This window comes from Engystomops pustulosus, chromosome 9, assembly GCF_040894005.1.
Source record: "Engystomops pustulosus chromosome 9, aEngPut4.maternal, whole genome shotgun sequence".
Classification (NCBI taxonomy): domain Eukaryota; kingdom Metazoa; phylum Chordata; class Amphibia; order Anura; family Leptodactylidae; genus Engystomops; species Engystomops pustulosus.
Window position 1 is genome coordinate 68,572,891 of NC_092419.1, and position 9,510 is coordinate 68,582,400.

General features: G+C 45.7%; 45 pseudogenes; all 45 read left to right on the forward strand.

Annotated features, from left to right (window-relative positions):
• The first annotated feature begins 64 nt into the window (after positions 1-64).
• Positions 65-183, forward strand: LOC140086122 (5S ribosomal RNA; annotated as a pseudogene).
• A 70-nt stretch (positions 184-253) lies between these two features.
• LOC140079558 (5S ribosomal RNA) lies at positions 254-372 on the forward strand (annotated as a pseudogene).
• Positions 373-442: 70 nt separating this feature from the next.
• Positions 443-561, forward strand: LOC140083772 (5S ribosomal RNA; annotated as a pseudogene).
• A 70-nt stretch (positions 562-631) lies between these two features.
• On the forward strand, positions 632-750 carry LOC140101155 (5S ribosomal RNA; annotated as a pseudogene).
• A 70-nt stretch (positions 751-820) lies between these two features.
• On the forward strand, positions 821-939 carry LOC140091079 (5S ribosomal RNA; annotated as a pseudogene).
• A 70-nt stretch (positions 940-1,009) lies between these two features.
• Positions 1,010-1,128, forward strand: LOC140083578 (5S ribosomal RNA; annotated as a pseudogene).
• A 70-nt stretch (positions 1,129-1,198) lies between these two features.
• LOC140101156 (5S ribosomal RNA) lies at positions 1,199-1,317 on the forward strand (annotated as a pseudogene).
• Positions 1,318-1,387: 70 nt separating this feature from the next.
• On the forward strand, positions 1,388-1,506 carry LOC140101157 (5S ribosomal RNA; annotated as a pseudogene).
• Positions 1,507-1,576: 70 nt separating this feature from the next.
• Positions 1,577-1,695, forward strand: LOC140101158 (5S ribosomal RNA; annotated as a pseudogene).
• Positions 1,696-1,765: 70 nt separating this feature from the next.
• On the forward strand, positions 1,766-1,884 carry LOC140084015 (5S ribosomal RNA; annotated as a pseudogene).
• Positions 1,885-1,954: 70 nt separating this feature from the next.
• LOC140092765 (5S ribosomal RNA) lies at positions 1,955-2,073 on the forward strand (annotated as a pseudogene).
• Positions 2,074-2,332: 259 nt separating this feature from the next.
• On the forward strand, positions 2,333-2,451 carry LOC140091080 (5S ribosomal RNA; annotated as a pseudogene).
• Positions 2,452-2,710: 259 nt separating this feature from the next.
• LOC140085900 (5S ribosomal RNA) lies at positions 2,711-2,829 on the forward strand (annotated as a pseudogene).
• A 70-nt stretch (positions 2,830-2,899) lies between these two features.
• LOC140088011 (5S ribosomal RNA) lies at positions 2,900-3,018 on the forward strand (annotated as a pseudogene).
• Positions 3,019-3,088: 70 nt separating this feature from the next.
• LOC140101159 (5S ribosomal RNA) lies at positions 3,089-3,207 on the forward strand (annotated as a pseudogene).
• Positions 3,208-3,277: 70 nt separating this feature from the next.
• LOC140081047 (5S ribosomal RNA) lies at positions 3,278-3,396 on the forward strand (annotated as a pseudogene).
• Positions 3,397-3,466: 70 nt separating this feature from the next.
• LOC140089214 (5S ribosomal RNA) lies at positions 3,467-3,585 on the forward strand (annotated as a pseudogene).
• Positions 3,586-3,655: 70 nt separating this feature from the next.
• On the forward strand, positions 3,656-3,774 carry LOC140083000 (5S ribosomal RNA; annotated as a pseudogene).
• Positions 3,775-3,844: 70 nt separating this feature from the next.
• On the forward strand, positions 3,845-3,963 carry LOC140081049 (5S ribosomal RNA; annotated as a pseudogene).
• A 251-nt stretch (positions 3,964-4,214) lies between these two features.
• Positions 4,215-4,333, forward strand: LOC140094461 (5S ribosomal RNA; annotated as a pseudogene).
• Positions 4,334-4,403: 70 nt separating this feature from the next.
• Positions 4,404-4,522, forward strand: LOC140101161 (5S ribosomal RNA; annotated as a pseudogene).
• Positions 4,523-4,592: 70 nt separating this feature from the next.
• Positions 4,593-4,711, forward strand: LOC140101162 (5S ribosomal RNA; annotated as a pseudogene).
• Positions 4,712-4,781: 70 nt separating this feature from the next.
• On the forward strand, positions 4,782-4,900 carry LOC140087415 (5S ribosomal RNA; annotated as a pseudogene).
• A 251-nt stretch (positions 4,901-5,151) lies between these two features.
• LOC140082931 (5S ribosomal RNA) lies at positions 5,152-5,270 on the forward strand (annotated as a pseudogene).
• A 70-nt stretch (positions 5,271-5,340) lies between these two features.
• On the forward strand, positions 5,341-5,459 carry LOC140091809 (5S ribosomal RNA; annotated as a pseudogene).
• A 70-nt stretch (positions 5,460-5,529) lies between these two features.
• LOC140089079 (5S ribosomal RNA) lies at positions 5,530-5,648 on the forward strand (annotated as a pseudogene).
• Positions 5,649-5,718: 70 nt separating this feature from the next.
• On the forward strand, positions 5,719-5,837 carry LOC140085541 (5S ribosomal RNA; annotated as a pseudogene).
• A 70-nt stretch (positions 5,838-5,907) lies between these two features.
• LOC140085395 (5S ribosomal RNA) lies at positions 5,908-6,026 on the forward strand (annotated as a pseudogene).
• Positions 6,027-6,096: 70 nt separating this feature from the next.
• LOC140084776 (5S ribosomal RNA) lies at positions 6,097-6,215 on the forward strand (annotated as a pseudogene).
• Positions 6,216-6,285: 70 nt separating this feature from the next.
• On the forward strand, positions 6,286-6,404 carry LOC140088177 (5S ribosomal RNA; annotated as a pseudogene).
• A 70-nt stretch (positions 6,405-6,474) lies between these two features.
• Positions 6,475-6,593, forward strand: LOC140088118 (5S ribosomal RNA; annotated as a pseudogene).
• Positions 6,594-6,663: 70 nt separating this feature from the next.
• Positions 6,664-6,782, forward strand: LOC140083558 (5S ribosomal RNA; annotated as a pseudogene).
• A 68-nt stretch (positions 6,783-6,850) lies between these two features.
• On the forward strand, positions 6,851-6,969 carry LOC140081050 (5S ribosomal RNA; annotated as a pseudogene).
• Positions 6,970-7,039: 70 nt separating this feature from the next.
• On the forward strand, positions 7,040-7,158 carry LOC140094656 (5S ribosomal RNA; annotated as a pseudogene).
• A 70-nt stretch (positions 7,159-7,228) lies between these two features.
• Positions 7,229-7,347, forward strand: LOC140086123 (5S ribosomal RNA; annotated as a pseudogene).
• Positions 7,348-7,417: 70 nt separating this feature from the next.
• LOC140079675 (5S ribosomal RNA) lies at positions 7,418-7,536 on the forward strand (annotated as a pseudogene).
• A 70-nt stretch (positions 7,537-7,606) lies between these two features.
• LOC140083773 (5S ribosomal RNA) lies at positions 7,607-7,725 on the forward strand (annotated as a pseudogene).
• A 70-nt stretch (positions 7,726-7,795) lies between these two features.
• On the forward strand, positions 7,796-7,914 carry LOC140101163 (5S ribosomal RNA; annotated as a pseudogene).
• Positions 7,915-8,173: 259 nt separating this feature from the next.
• On the forward strand, positions 8,174-8,292 carry LOC140091081 (5S ribosomal RNA; annotated as a pseudogene).
• A 70-nt stretch (positions 8,293-8,362) lies between these two features.
• LOC140083579 (5S ribosomal RNA) lies at positions 8,363-8,481 on the forward strand (annotated as a pseudogene).
• Positions 8,482-8,551: 70 nt separating this feature from the next.
• On the forward strand, positions 8,552-8,670 carry LOC140101165 (5S ribosomal RNA; annotated as a pseudogene).
• A 70-nt stretch (positions 8,671-8,740) lies between these two features.
• On the forward strand, positions 8,741-8,859 carry LOC140101166 (5S ribosomal RNA; annotated as a pseudogene).
• Positions 8,860-8,929: 70 nt separating this feature from the next.
• LOC140087293 (5S ribosomal RNA) lies at positions 8,930-9,048 on the forward strand (annotated as a pseudogene).
• A 70-nt stretch (positions 9,049-9,118) lies between these two features.
• On the forward strand, positions 9,119-9,237 carry LOC140084004 (5S ribosomal RNA; annotated as a pseudogene).
• Positions 9,238-9,307: 70 nt separating this feature from the next.
• Positions 9,308-9,426, forward strand: LOC140092766 (5S ribosomal RNA; annotated as a pseudogene).
• Positions 9,427-9,510: the final 84 nt, after the last annotated feature.

A 9,510-nucleotide genomic window follows, 5' to 3' on the forward strand; every position in this document is an offset into this window, starting at 1 on the left:
AACCTGAAAATTGTTAGTTTCTCTGTCAAAGATGGTAAAAGAAGGTTCAAATTGAACAGCTGCTGTCAACGGCCATTCTAAGCTGAATGTGCCTGCTCTCGTCAGATCGCAGCAGCAATGCAGCTTAAGGCTTGGCAAGTACCAGCATGGGAGACTGGCTGAGAATCCCAAGTTCCGTTGACCTTTTTGAACCTGAAAATTGTGTTAGTTTCTCTATGAGATAGTAAAAGAAGGTTCAAACTGAACAGCTGCTGTCAACGGCCATTCTAAGCTGAATGCGCCTGCTCTCGTCAGATCGCAGCAGCAATGCAGCTTAAGGCTTGGCAAGTACCAGCATGGGAGACTGGCTGGGAATCCCAAGTTCCGTTGACCTTTTTGAACCTGAAAATTGTGTTAGTTTCTCTATGAGATAGTAAAAGAAGGTTCAAATTGAACAGCTGCTGTCAATGGCCATTCTAAGCTGAATGTGCCTGCTCTCGTCAGATCGCAGCAGCAATGCAGCTTAAGGCTTGGCAAGTACCAGCATGGGAGACTGGCTGGGAATCCCAAGTTCTGTTGACCTTTTTGAACCTGAAAATTGTGTTAGTTTCTCTATGAGATAGTAAAAGAAGGTTCAAATTGAACAGCTGCTGTCAACGGCCATTCTAAGCTGAATGTGCCTGCTCTCGTCAGATCGCAGCAGCAATGCAGCTTAAGGCTTGGCAAGTACCAGCATGGGAGACTGGCTGGGAATCCCAAGTTCCGTTGACCTTTTTGAACCTGAAAATTGTTTTAGTTTCTCTATGAGATAGTAAAAGAAGGTTCAAATTGAACAGCTGCTGTCAACGGCCATTCTAAGCTGAATGTGCCTGCTCTTGTCAGATCGCAGCAGCAATGCAGCTTAAGGCTTGGCAAGTACCAGCATGGGAGACTGGCTGGGAATCCCAAGTTCTGTTGACCTTTTTGAACCTGAAAATTGTGTTAGTTTCTCTATGAGATAGTAAAAGAAGGTTCAAATTGAACAGCTGCTGTCAACGGCCATTCTAAGCTGAATGTGCTTGCTCTCGTCAGATCGCAGCAGCAATGCAGCTTAAGGCTTGGCAAGTACCAGCATGGGAGACTGGCTGGGAATCCCAAGTTCCGTTGACCTTTTTGAACCTGAAAATTGTGTTAGTTTCTCTATGAGATAGTTAAAGAAGGTTCAAACTGAACAGCTGCTGTCAACGGCCATTCTAAGCTGAATGTGCCTGCTCTCGTCAGATCGCAGCAGCAATGCAGCTTAAGGCTTGGCAAGTACCAGCATGGGAGACTGGCTGGGAATCCCAAGTTCCGTTGACCTTTTTGAACCTGAAAATTGTGTTACTTTCTCTATGAGATAGTAAAAGAAGGTTCAAACTGAACATCTGCTGTCAACGGCCATTCTAAGCTGAATGTGCCTGCTCTCGTCAGATCGCAGCAGCAATGCAGCTTAAGGCTTGGCAAGTACCAGCATGGGAGACTGGCTGGGAATCCCAAGTTCCGTTGACCTTTTTGAACCTGAAAATTGTGTTAGTTTCTCTATGAGATAGTAAAAGAAGGTTCAAACTGAACAGCTGCTGTCAACGGCCATTCTAAGCTGAATGTGCCTGCTCTCGTCAGATCGCAGCAGCAATGCAGCTTAAGGCTTGGCAAGTACCAGCATGGGAGACTGGCTGGGAATCCCAAGTTCCGTTGACCTTTTTGAACCTGAAAATTGTGTTAGTTTCTCTATGAGATAGTAAAAGAAGGTTCAAATTGAACAGCTGCTGTCAATGGCCATTCTAAGCTGAATGTGCCTGCTCTCGTCAGATCGCAGCAGCAATGCAGCTTAAGGCTTGGCAAGTACCAGCATGGGAGACTGCCTGGGAATCCCAAGTTCTGTTGACCTTTTTGAACCTGAAAATTGTGTTAGTTTCTCTATGAGATAGTAAAAGAAGGTTCAAATTGAACAGCTGCTGTCAACGGCCATTCTAAGCTGAATGTGCCTGCTCTCGTCAGATCGCAGCAGCAATGCAGCTTAATGCTTGGCAAGTACCAGCATGGGAGACTGGCTGGGAATCCCAAGTTCCGTTGACCTTTTTGAACCTGAAAATTGTGTTAGTTTCTCTATGAGATAGTAAAAGAAGGTTCAAATTGAACAGCTGCTGTCAACGGCCATTCTAAGCTGAATGTGCGTGCTCTTGTCGGATCACAGCAGCGATGCGGCTTAAGGCTTGGCAAGTACCAGCATGGGAGACTGGCTGGGAATCCCAAGTTCCGTTGACCTTTTTGAACCTGAAAATTGTGTTAGTTTCTCTATGAGATAGTAAAAGAAGGTTCAAATTGAACAGCTGCTGTCAACGGCCATTCTAAGCTGAATGTGCCTGCTCTTGTCAGATCGCAGCAGCAATGCAGCTTAAGGCTTGGCAAGTACCAGCATGGGAGACTGGCTGGGAATCCCAAGTTCTGTTGACCTTTTTGAACCTGAAAATTGTGTTAGTTTCTCTATGAGATAGTAAAAGAAGGTTCAAATTGAACAGCTGCTGTCAACGGCCATTCTAAGCTGAATGTGTTTGCTCTCGTCAGATCGCAGCAGCAATGCAGCTTAAGGCTTGGCAAGTCCCAGCATGGGAGACTGGCTGGGAATCCCAAGTTCCGTTGACCTTTTTGAACCTGAAAATTGTGTTAGTTTCTCTATGAGATAGTAAAAGAAGGTTCAAATTGAACAGCTGCTGTCAACGGCCATTCTAAGCTGAATGTGCCTGCTCTCGTCAGATCGCAGCAGCAATGCAGCTTAAGGCTTGGCAAGTACCAGCATGGGAGATTGGCTGGGAATCCCAAGTTCCGTTGACCTTTTTGAACCTGAAAATTGTTAGTTTCTCTGTCAAAGATGGTAAAAGAAGGTTCAAATTGAACAGCTGCTGTCAACGGCCATTCTAAGCTGAATGTGCCTGCTCTCGTCAGATCACAGCAGCAATGCAGCTTAAGGCTTGGCAAGTACCAGCATGGGAGACTGGCTGGGAATCCCAAGTTCCGTTGACCTTTTTGAACCTGAAAATTGTGTTAGTTTCTCTATGAGATAGTAAAAGAAGGTTTAAACTGAACAGCTGCTGTCAACGGCCATTCTAAGCTGAATGTGCCTGCTCTCGTCAGATCGCAGCAGCAATGCAGCTTAAGGCTTGGCAAGTACCAGCATGGGAGACTGGCTGGGAATCCCAAGTTCCGTTGACCTTTTTGAACCTGAAAATTGTGTTAGTTTCTCTATGAGATAGTAAAAGAAGGTTCAAATTGAACAGCTGCTGTCAACGGCCATTCTAAGCTGAATGTGCCTGCTCTCGTCAGATCGCAGCAGCAATGCAGCTTAAGGCTTGGCAAGTACCAGCATGGGAGACTGGCTGGGAATCCCAAGTTCTGTTGACCTTTTTGAACCTGAAAATTGTGTTAGTTTTTCTATGAGATAGTAAAAGAAGGTTCAAATTGAACAGCTGCTGTCAACGGCCATTCTAAGCTGAATGTGCCTGCTCTCGTCAGATCGTAGCAGCAATGCAGCTTAAGGCTTGGCAAGTACCAGCATGGGAGACTGGCTGGGAATCCCAAGTTCTGTTGACCTTTTTGAACCTGAAAATTGTGTTAGTTTCTCTATGAGATAGTAAAAGAAGGTTCAAATTGAACAGCTGCTGTCAATGGCCATTCTAAGCTGAATGTGCCTGCTCTCGTCAGATCGCAGCAGCAATGCAGCTTAAGGCTTGGCAAGTACCAGCATGGGAGACTGGCTGGGAATCCCAAGTTCCATTGACCTTTTTGAACCTGAAAATTGTTAGTTTCTCTGTCAAAGATGGTAAAAGAAGGTTCAAATTGAACAGCTGCTGTCAACGGCCATTCTAAGCTGAATGTGCCTGCTCTCGTCAGATCGCAGCAGCAATGCAGCTTAAGGCTTGGCAAGTACCAGCATGGGAGACTGGCTGGGAATCCCAAGTTCTGTTGACCTTTTTGAACCTGAAAATTGTGTTAGTTTCTCTATGAGAGTGTAAAAGAAGGTTCAAATTGAACAGCTGCTGTCAACGGCCATTCTAAGCTGAATGTGCCTGCTCTCGTCAGATCGCAGCAGCTTAAGGCTTGGCAAGTACCAGCATGGGAGACTGGCTGGGAATCCCAAGTTCCGTTGACCTTTTTGAACCTGAAAATTGTGTTATTTTCTCTATGAGATAGTAAAAGAAGGTTCAAATTGAACAGCTGCTGTCAACGGCCATTCTAAGCTGAATGTGCCTGCTCTCGTCAGATCGCAGCAGCAATGCAGCTTAAGGCTTGGCAAGTACCAGCATGGGAGACTGGCTGGGAATCCTAAGTTCCGTTAACCTTTTTGAACCTGAAAATTGTGTTAGTTTCTCTATGAGATAGTAAAAGAAGGTTCAAATTGAACAGCTGCTGTCAACGGCCATTCTAAGCTGAATGTGCCTGCTCTCGTCAGATCGCAGCAGCAATGCAGCTTAAGGCTTGGCAAGTACCAGCATGGGAGACTGGCTGGGAATCCCAAGTTCCGTTGACCTTTTTGAACCTGAAAATTGTGTTAGTTTCTCTATGAGATAGTAAAAGAAGGTTCAAACTGAACAGCTGCTGTCAACGGCCATTCTAAGCTGAATGTGCCTGCTCTCGTCAGATCGCAGCAGCAATGCAGCTTAAGGCTTGGCAAGTACCAGCATGGGAGACTGGCTGGGAATCCCAAGTTCCGTTGACCTTTTTGAACCTGAAAATTGTGTTAGTTTCTCTATGAGATAGTAAAAGAAGGTTCAAATTGAACAGCTGCTGTCAACGGCCATTCTAAGCTGAATGTGCCTGCTCTCGTCAGATCGCAGCAGCAATGCAGCTTAAGGCTTGGCAAGTACCAGCATGGGAGACTGGCTTGGAATCCCAAGTTCTGTTGACCTTTTTGAACCTGAAAATTGTGTTAGTTTCTCTATGAGATAGTAAAAGAAGGTTCAAATTGAACAGCTGCTGTCAACGGCCATTCTAAGCTGAATGTGCCTGCTCTCGTCAGATCGCAGCAGCTTAAGGCTTGGCAAGTACCAGCATGGGAGACTGGCTGCGAATCCCAAGTTCCGTTGACCTTTTTGAACCTGAAAATTGTGTTAGTTTCTCTATGAGATAGTAAAAGAAGGTTCAAATTGAATAGCTGCTGTCAACGGCCATTCTAAGCTGAATGTGCCTGCTCTCGTCAGATCGCAGCAGCAATGCAGCTTAAGGCTTGGCAAGTACCCGCATGGGAGACTGGCTGGGAATCCCAAGTTCCGTTGACCTTTTTGAACCTGAAAATTGTGTTAGTTTCTCTATGAGATAGTAAAAGAAGGTTCAAACTGAACAGCTGCTGTCAACGGCCATTCTAAGCTGAATGTGCCTGCTCTCGTCAGATCGCAGCAGCAATGCAGCTTAAGGCTTGGCAAGTACCAGCATGGGAGACTGGCTGGGAATCCCAAGTTCCGTAAACCTTTTTGAAGCTGAAAATTGTGTTAGTTTCTCTATGAGACAGTAAAAGAAGGTTCAAATTGAACAGCTGCTGTCAACGGCCATTCTAAGCTGAATGTGCCTGCTCTCGTCAGATCGCAGCAACAATGAAGCTTAAGGCTTGGCAAGTACCAGCATGGGAGACTGGCTGGGAATCCCAAGTTCCGTTGACCTTTTTGAAGCTGAAAATTGTGTTAGTTTCTCTATGAGATAGTAAAAGAAGGTTCAAATTGAACAGCTGCTGTCAACGGCCATTCTAAGCTGAATGTGCCTGCTCTCGTCAGATCGCAGCAGCAATGCAGCTTAAGGCTTGGCAAGTACCAGCATGGAAGACTGGCTGGGAATCCCAAGTTCCGTTGACCTTTTTGAACCTGAAAATTGTGTTAGTTTCTCTATGAGATAGTTAAAGAAGGTTCAAACTGAACAGCTGCTGTCAACGGCCATTCTAAGCTGAATGTGCCTGCTCTCGTCAGATCGCAGCAGCAATGCAGCTTAAGGCTTGGCAAGTACCAGCATGGGAGACTGGCTTGGAATCCCAAGTTCCGTTGACCTTTTTGAACCTGAAAATTGTGTTAGTTTCTCTATGAGATAGTAAAAGAAAGTAGAAATTAGGCAGCTGCTGTCAACGGCCATTCTAAGCTGAATGTGCCTGCTCTCGTCAGATCGCAGCAGCAATGCAGCTAAAGGCTTGGCAAGTACCAGCATGGGAGACTGGCTGGGAATGCCAAGTTCCGTTGACCTTTTTGAACCTGAAAATTGTTAGTTTCTCTGTCAAAGATGGTAAAAGAAGGTTCAAATTGAACAGCTGCTGTCAACGGCCATTCTAAGCTGAATGTGCCTGCTCTCGTCAGATCGCAGCAGCAATGCAGCTTAAGGCTTGGCAAGTACCAGCAGGGGAGACTGGCTGGGAATCCCAAGTTCCGTTGACCTTTTTGAACCTGAAAATTGTGTTAGTTTCTCTATGAGATAGTAAAAGAAGGTTCAAACTGAACAGCTGCTGTCAACGGCCATTCTAAGCTGAATGTGCCTGCTCTCGTCAGATCGCAGCAGCAATGCCGCTTAAGGCTTGGCAAGTACCAGCATGGGAGACTGGCTGGGAATCCCAAGTTCCGTTGACCTTTTTGAACCTGAAAATTGTGTTAGTTTCTCTATGAGATAGTAAAAGAAGGTTCAAATTGAACAGCTGCTGTCAACGGCCATTCTAAGCTGAATGTGCCTGCTCTCGTCAGATCGCAGCAGAAATGCAGCTTAAGGCTTGGCAAGTACCAGCATGGGAGACTGGCTGGGAATCCCAAGTTCCGTTGACCTTTTTGAACCTGAAAATTGTAATAGTTTCTCTGAGATAGTAAAAGAAGGTTCAAATTAACCAGCTGCTGTCAACGGCCATTCTAAGCTGAATGTGCCTGCTCTCGTCAGATCGCAGCAGCAATGCAGCTTAAGGCTTGGCAAGTACCAGCATGGGAGACTGGCTGGGAATCCCAAGTTCTGTTGACCTTTTTGAACCTGAAAATTGTGTTAGTTTCTCTATGAGATAGTAAAAGAAGGTTCAAATTGAACAGCTGCTGTCAACGGCCATTCTAAGCTGAATGTGCCTGCTCTCGTCAGATCGCAGCAACAATGCAGCTTAAGGCTTGGCAAGTAACAACATGGGAGACTGGCTGGGAATCCCAAGTTCTGTTGACCTTTTTGAACCTGAAAATTGTTAGTTTCTCTGTCAAAGATGGTAAAAGAAGGTTCAAATTGAACAGCTGCTGTCAACGGCCATTCTAAGCTGAATGTGCCTGCTCTCGTCAGATCGCAGCAGCAATGCAGCTTAAGGCTTGGCAAGTACCAGCATGGGAGACTGGCTGAGAATCCCAAGTTCCGTTGACCTTTTTGAACCTGAAAATTGTGTTAGTTTCTCTATGAGATAGTAAAAGAAGGTTCAAACTGAACAGCTGCTGTCAACGGCCATTCTAAGCTGAATGCGCCTGCTCTCGTCAGATCGCAGCAGCAATGCAGCTTAAGGCTTGGCAAGTACCAGCATGGGAGACTGGCTGGGAATCCCAAGTTCCGTTGACCTTTTTGAACCTGAAAATTGTGTTAGTTTCTCTATGAGATAGTAAAAGAAGGTTCAAATTGAACAGCTGCTGTCAATGGCCATTCTAAGCTGAATGTGCCTGCTCTCGTCAGATCGCAGCAGCAATGCAGCTTAAGGCTTGGCAAGTACCAGCATGGGAGACTGGCTGGGAATCCCAAGTTCTGTTGACCTTTTTGAACCTGAAAATTGTGTTAGTTTCTCTATGAGATAGTAAAAGAAGGTTCAAATTGAACAGCTGCTGTCAACGGCCATTCTAAGCTGAATGTGCCTGCTCTCGTCAGATCGCAGCAGCAATGCAGCTTAAGGCTTGGCAAGTACCAGCATGGGAGACTGGCTGGGAATCCCAAGTTCCGTTGACCTTTTTGAACCTGAAAATTGTTTTAGTTTCTCTATGAGATAGTAAAAGAAGGTTCAAATTGAACAGCTGCTGTCAACGGCCATTCTAAGCTGAATGTGCGTGCTCTTGTCGGATCACAGCAGCGATGCGGCTTAAGGCTTGGCAAGTACCAGCATGGGAGACTGGCTGGGAATCCCAAGTTCCGTTGACCTTTTTGAACCTGAAAATTGTGTTAGTTTTTCTATGAGATAGTAAAAGAAGGTTCAAATTGAACAGCTGCTGTCAACGGCCATTCTAAGCTGAATGTGCCTGCTCTTGTCAGATCGCAGCAGCAATGCAGCTTAAGGCTTGGCAAGTACCAGCATGGGAGACTGGCTGGGAATCCCAAGTTCTGTTGACCTTTTTGAACCTGAAAATTGTGTTAGTTTCTCTATGAGATAGTAAAAGAAGGTTCAAATTGAACAGCTGCTGTCAACGGCCATTCTAAGCTGAATGTGCTTGCTCTCGTCAGATCGCAGCAGCAATGCAGCTTAAGGCTTGGCAAGTACCAGCATGGGAGACTGGCTGGGAATCCCAAGTTCCGTTGACCTTTTTGAACCTGAAAATTGTGTTAGTTTCTCTATGAGATAGTTAAAGAAGGTTCAAACTGAACAGCTGCTGTCAACGGCCATTCTAAGCTGAATGTGCCTGCTCTCGTCAGATCGCAGCAGCAATGCAGCTTAAGGCTTGGCAAGTACCAGCATGGGAGACTGGCTGGGAATCCCAAGTTCCGTTGACCTTTTTGAACCTGAAAATTGTGTTACTTTCTCTATGAGATAGTAAAAGAAGGTTCAAACTGAACATCTGCTGTCAACGGCCATTCTAAGCTGAATGTGCCTGCTCTCGTCAGATCGCAGCAGCAATGCAGCTTAAGGCTTGGCAAGTACCAGCATGGGAGACTGGCTGGGAATCCCAAGTTCCGTTGACCTTTTTGAACCTGAAAATTGTGTTAGTTTCTCTATGAGATAGTAAAAGAAGGTTCAAACTGAACAGCTGCTGTCAACGGCCATTCTAAGCTGAATGTGCCTGCTCTCGTCAGATCGCAGCAGCAATGCAACTTAAGGCTTGGCAAGTACCAGCATGGGAGACTGGCTGGGAATCCCAAGTTCCGTTGACCTTTTTGAACCTGAAAATTGTGTTAGTTTCTCTATGAGATAGTAAAAGAAGGTTCAAATTGAACAGCTGCTGTCAATGGCCATTCTAAGCTGAATGTGCCTGCTCTCGTCAGATCGCAGCAGCAATGCAGCTTAAGGCTTGGCAAGTACCAGCATGGGAGACTGCCTGGGAATCCCAAGTTCTGTTGACCTTTTTGAACCTGAAAATTGTGTTAGTTTCTCTATGAGATAGTAAAAGAAGGTTCAAATTGAACAGCTGCTGTCAACGGCCATTCTAAGCTGAATGTGCCTGCTCTCGTCAGATCGCAGCAGCAATGCAGCTTAATGCTTGGCAAGTACCAGCATGGGAGACTGGCTGGGAATCCCAAGTTCCGTTGACCTTTTTGAACCTGAAAATTGTGTTAGTTTCTCTATGAGATAGTAAAAGAAGGTTCAAATTGAACAGCTGCTGTCAACGGCCATTC